The sequence below is a fragment of the Dermacentor silvarum genome, chromosome 1 (genome assembly GCF_013339745.2).
Source record: "Dermacentor silvarum isolate Dsil-2018 chromosome 1, BIME_Dsil_1.4, whole genome shotgun sequence".
Lineage (NCBI taxonomy): Eukaryota > Metazoa > Arthropoda > Arachnida > Ixodida > Ixodidae > Dermacentor > Dermacentor silvarum.
This window is the reverse complement of record NC_051154.1, coordinates 286,729,644-286,735,665: the sequence shown is the minus strand read 5'-3', so window position 1 is coordinate 286,735,665 and position 6,022 is coordinate 286,729,644. Positions and strand designations below refer to the sequence as shown.

Genomic DNA, 6,022 nt, shown 5'->3' with positions numbered 1-6,022 from the left:
CAGGACGCGTGAACTCCGACGAGAACTGTCAGCGCCTAGAACAAGAGTTTACTTACGCTGTACTGCGCACAGCAGTAATTCATGCTTGTCGGCTGTCTGTTTCGTGCATTCTATTGCGAGTCGGTGGAATTTCACTGCTGTAATCAACCCCTACGTGTGTACATTGCTGGTTTGGGATTCCACAACTGAAACAGCAACTACCAGCCTTCCGTAATTGCTGGTTTGTGATTCAACAACACAACAGTAATTACTGCAGCCTTCCGTAGGGGCGCAATCGCAAACAAGAGACGTTTCTCGCGCAGACTAAGATCCTGCGCGAGCGCGGCCTAACCGGCACCTGAAGGGAAGCGGCGGAAATGTATACCGGAGATTTCGACCACCTGGGGTCGTTCACGTGCACCTAAATCTAAGTAAACGGGCCTCGAGCGTTTTCGCCATCATCTAAAATGCGGCTGCCGCATTTGTTGCTTCAGAATGCGGCCACCACATTCTCGCCCAAAACTTCACATAGTGTCAAAGCCTTGACAAACACCGTGACAGTTTTTTTCCATATGCAGACATGATTCGCTGTAAATTACCAACCAAACGGAAGCGCCCAGGAATGAAATTGTGATAGTAGCACCGGTTTCATGAATTATGTCAGCGCGAAGCGACGAAAACAAAGGGCGAGTAAGTGGGGGGGGGGGGGCGGAAAAATTTCGGAGGGGGTTTGAACCCCCCCAACCCCCCCCCCCCCCCCCCTGGCTACGCCACTGCATCACGCCTTCCAACTCCCGCGGGTCGGGCGTCGAGGCGCGCGCTCACAAAAACGCCAAAAATAAAGCCATCGGCTCAAAAATGAGCTAAGTGACTACTTCTTTTCGATGTAATCACACACTGCGGATTCATTTTCAGCATTTTCGTAAAATTTTCAGATTTCGTGTCCGTAGCCCTTGAAGCTTCGCCTTTAGGAATGGAACGCGATAGCGTTATAGGACGGCGTTGACGCCGACACCGACACCAACACCTTATTTTCTGCGACATGGGGCCCGATCAAAATTTAGAAAGGCTCGGTTTTAAACATTCCCCTCAATGTTGCCTAGAACTTAAGTACAGCGAAACACCATCAAAATTGGAGGACGCTTAAGCTTCGCTTTTAAGAGTGGAACGCCACACCATTCAAAGATGCCTCCCTTACAAAAATTTTTGTAGAAAGTCTATATAAAGTGTATAGACATCTGTCTATGAAGTCAACAGACTTTTTGTAGACATTTCTTTAGACTAGTCTACAGACAGTCTATGGACTTATGGCCATACACTAATTGTAGACTAGTCTACAAAATGTCTGAGTCTATAGACTGACTATAGACTGTCTATAGATCAATGAATTTTCACTTTTGTAGACAAATGTCTGTAGAATGTCTATAGACAAAAGTCTATAGGCGTATATAGTTCTGCTTTTGCAGAAATAAGTCTATAAAATGTCTATAGACAGATGTCTATAGACTATCTATAGACTATTCCTATAGACCAGCCTATAGACAGTCTATGGACTTATGGCCATACACTTTTTCTAGACCAGTCTGCAAAATGTCTGAGTCTATAGACTGACTATAGACGGTCTATAGATCAATGAAAATTCACTTTTGTAAACAAATGTCTGCAGAATGTCTATAGACAAAAGTCTATAGGCTCATTTAGTTCTACTTTTGTATACATGTCTATAAAATATCTACAAACGTCTATAGACTATCTATAGACTATTACTATAGACCGGTCAATAGACAGTCTATGGACTTATGGCCTTACACTTTTTGTAAAATGTGGTAGTCTACCTACAGAGAGTTCCTGTAGATCAGTCTATAGCTAATCCATAGACTTCAGCCTTACAATTTTACAGGGTGTCCCAGCTAACTTAAATTTACTGAAGCTGTTCAATGAAAAATAATATTAAGAAAAGACGGTGCAATAAGATCCGATTTTAAGACCTATGGCGTGCATTCGGCCTTGAATTCAGAGGTCTGACCTTCAGGTCTTTTTATGATCATATATCTTGCACCGTGTTGTTTTTAACCTTTCATTTTCATTGACCAGCTTGGCTAAAATTACTGGGACACCATATATACTAGATAATACACCACATTTTTCTATGTTTCGGCAGGCAATGTTATTCCATAAACACTCGCTGCTGGGGTTTGCTAATAAGCAGATTATTGGAAATGTCTATAAAGATTTATTGTATCCACTATGCATATGGGAACATACATAGGGAACTGTACATAGAAAAGCATGCATGCAGATGGAAGCAGTCAAAAATCTAAAATGTATGCAGCCGTGAATCATTATGTAAAGCTGCATGAGCATTTGTGTAATTGCACATTGAAGAAAGTTTAGTCGCATGCAATGCATTCGCTTGAATGAAATCTATCTACAAGGTAGTTAAAATTTTTGTTTACATATGGCGGCAACAAAATTTTGAACGTATATTATGCATGTGCACCTGTTGCTTCCCATCTGCATTTATGCACTCATGTTAATAGATTAATAATGATCCTGAACCAGCTGTACTCTCATATGTAGCAGAAAGAAATATTTCAAGCAATTGCACTAGTGCAGACTCATGTAGTGCAAAAAAGGAAACAAGTGCACCAATATTGAATTAAATGTTTTTATTGAACGATATAATACATTAATTTATTAAAATGCATGTCTTATGCTATCATCAAAAGAGAATATTTACATATTTAAAGCTGCTTCCCCTTGGCAAGCACGGTTGCCTGGCTGGCCTTGACCTTCGTGTCAGCCGTTCCGAAGGTGCTGCAGGTGCATGCTGCAAATATGTAGATACAACAATGTGAGGCAAAAATAACAAATGTGTATTCTTTGTACGTTCATAAAGCAGCTTAATATATTCGCTCAAACCACTTAAGTCAATCCTTATTACGGTTTAACTATGCCTAATGGCTGCTTGTCAATACAAAACAGTACCATCGCATAATGTTTCACTCTACCGTATGATGAACAATTAAACTGTTACAATTGCTGCTGGCGCCAGCAACAGTATGTTACATTTTATGACAAGCCCATATGACACATTAATGTACTTAATTAACCCAAATGATCTCTATATTAATTGCTGAAACTAGGCTACACAGTTGGACTGTTTACATTTTTGGCTGGTAATTAAATATACCCGTGCGGAATAATATGCTCAAATGAGTGACTGGAGTATTGAACGTATCATGACAAAGATTGTCATTTATTTTCCTTAATACACATTTAAATGTCTTTCTTATACTCTTAACTGATACATCATTGGCCATAACTTCAATAGAAGGCAGATGGATTGATTGTGTTGATATGGTCACTTAGTTTCCTATAGATAATCATATATTTTGGGCATGCTGACACGGTTGCAAGTTAGGTATACCACATGAGCACCAGAAATACCCCGTGAGCACTTTCTGTGTTGTGGCACGACACATATGTACCTCCTGGGAAACAAAATTGAACTGTCATTACAATGAATGCTATCACAGTAAATAATTGAAGGCGCTCTACAACATAAGTATATTTTTCTAGAGTTTCGAGGTTCAGGACACTTAGGCAATGCAAAAAGATTGAGTAAGAAATGTCCCATGTCAGCATGCTTCACTTTCATTTCTTTTTCAGAAAATGATACCAATTTATAATTTTTCGGGGGAGTTGAAATGCTTCAAAAATATGTTTAAGACAGCGATTCTCTGGAAACATTGTATGGAAATAACAAGACAGCATACCTATGTTGTCATTTTCAATTTCCCTGATGTTTTTCCAAGCTTTCCCTGGCTGTTTTCATGAAAATTCCCTGGCAGTCTATGACACCCGCTGTTTAGGGGCAATAAAAATATTGTGGTTTAATGCTTGCATAATTGTAATTATAAAGAATGACACGTCAGTCACTTGAAATGCACTATTAGATTCAGCTGAGTTGAATCACTTGTTTAATAAAGCTGACAAGGGCTTGGCGAAGTTCGTAATTCATGGCAACACGAGCACAGCACAGAAAATATTCAAACTCTCCTCAAACCCAATGGCTTCAGTTTCAAACGTGTAAAGCGTGCTTCCCCGAGCCACTAATTTATTGTTCTCCAATTCTTTCGGTTAAGTTGCGAAGCTGCGATTGACTAGGCCTATCGCAAGTTTCGTGCTCTGAAAGCTTTTGCGGTTATATATATTTATACTGGTTGCCAGGAGCCCCATAAATACTCCGACTTTTGACTTACGAAAACGGCAGCACACGCGGCTTGCTGATGCATGACCCGCAAACACGGCCTTTCATCTGAGTACGCTAGCATTTATTCAACTGTACTATCGCGATGGAAAGAAACGCGAACAGCGGAGCGCGTGGCCGAAGCATAACTGAATGTATAGTGCGCGCCGTCCAGTCATCACCATTCACAGGCGCGTATGTCCGGTTTGATTGCGCTGTGCGATGATGCACCCCCTATATTGCGATATTTTCTTTCTATTTTACTTCTCTTTTATTTGAAAACGACAAAAGGTGACGTCGCAGTAATGAGAGCGCAAACTGTACTAACAGAAACAAAAATATCGCAGTATAGGGGGTGCATCATCGCACAGAGCAATCAAACCGGACATGCGCGCATGTCCATGGTGATGACTGGACGGCGCGCACTATGCCTTCAGTTATGCTTCGGCCACGCACTCCGCTGTTCGCGTTTCTTTCCATCGCGATAGTACGTCTCTTTTAGACAATTCGTCACTCTAGCACAATTTCGAGGTATATACATAAAGCGCTTTAGATGAGTTTTATTAGAAAGGCAGCGCAGCGTTTATGGCCGCCGATCGAGCGCCACAAAACGAGACCTGCCCACAGTACGCCGCTTAACACACACAATCCGCGCTTATTTCTGCTCAGTATCCACGTTAAACATGGTGTATTTCCTTTTCCACGGACATTGACAATGACGGTGAAATGAACAAGCGCGAGCGATCGCTTGCCGTTAAACATTCCCTATAGTACAATCGAGAACCCGAGCGCGTTTACAAACCAAACGACAAACCGGCACTACGCCCGAGTCGCCTACATTACATGCAGCCGGTTCGCGCTACGAAATACGCTCACCTAGTCATGAGCTAGTGACGGAAAACATCTTCGCTAAAACTTACCGTTCAGTGTAGTTGACGTGTGATGCCACAAAGTCGAGACGAATACACAGACACCAAGGTGCAGGCAGCTCACCAGCAGCAACAAGCGTTGACTTGCCTGGCGCAGCCGTTGAGAATTCAAATCGACGCGGAGAGATGGCGCGCCGCCGCTGCTGCCGCTGCGCATGCGCAGGCGCTGCGGCCGGCGACGGTGTACGTGCTCCGAGAAATCTGAGCGCCTTTGCCCGTTTCTGTTCTTTTTTTTTTATTGTCGCTCTCTCTCTCTCTGCGTTGCATGCGCGCGAAACCGGTTGCTTTAACCTTCCATTTTTCAGTTCTTTCCATGGAAAAAGGAAATGCCTTGGCGCGCTGTATTACAAACGCTGTGGGCTATCGCATGGAGCAGGAGTGCACACTTGGATGAACGCAGTGTTTGTAAAAACCGTTAGCACGCACGTCAGGCGCTAGCATTATGGCCAGCGACGATGAGTAATGTAGTGCATTTCTAGCATAGCTTTCAACGTACCGCCAAATGGGATACCTAGCTGCGCACATGTTAGTGCAGTCTGTTCCGGTGATATGTCAAAGCAATCAATACACTAATGACGTACGCATATGCTCGGCCGCACAGGCATATAGCGCCTGGAAAGGACTGGGTGGGCTCAGAGTATCAGCGCACATTGTAAGTGAACGAGAAGCTTTAATGAATTTATAGCGCGGGATATCAGTCTGCGAAAAACCACCCGATGTTAGTGATGCAGCCTAGATATGGGGAGAACCTAAAGAGTATCTGAGAATCAGACGACACATAAGGCGCACACCACATACACGACATCGGTTCATCGCACACTAGCAAATTCTGCGTTGTCAGCTATACACATTACAAGTCTCT

At 42.9% G+C, this 6,022-nt stretch overlaps 1 long non-coding RNA gene across 1 annotated transcript; it reads right to left on the bottom strand.

Moving 5' to 3' along the window:
* Positions 1-2,639: 2,639 nt before the first annotated feature.
* Positions 2,640-5,291, bottom strand: LOC125942741 (uncharacterized). The gene is made up of 3 exons (XR_007465331.1): positions 5,152-5,291; positions 3,759-3,846; positions 2,640-2,809 (listed from the first exon to the last, which is right to left on the bottom strand). It is a non-coding gene; the product is annotated as an uncharacterized LOC125942741 (long non-coding RNA).
* Positions 5,292-6,022: the final 731 nt, after the last annotated feature.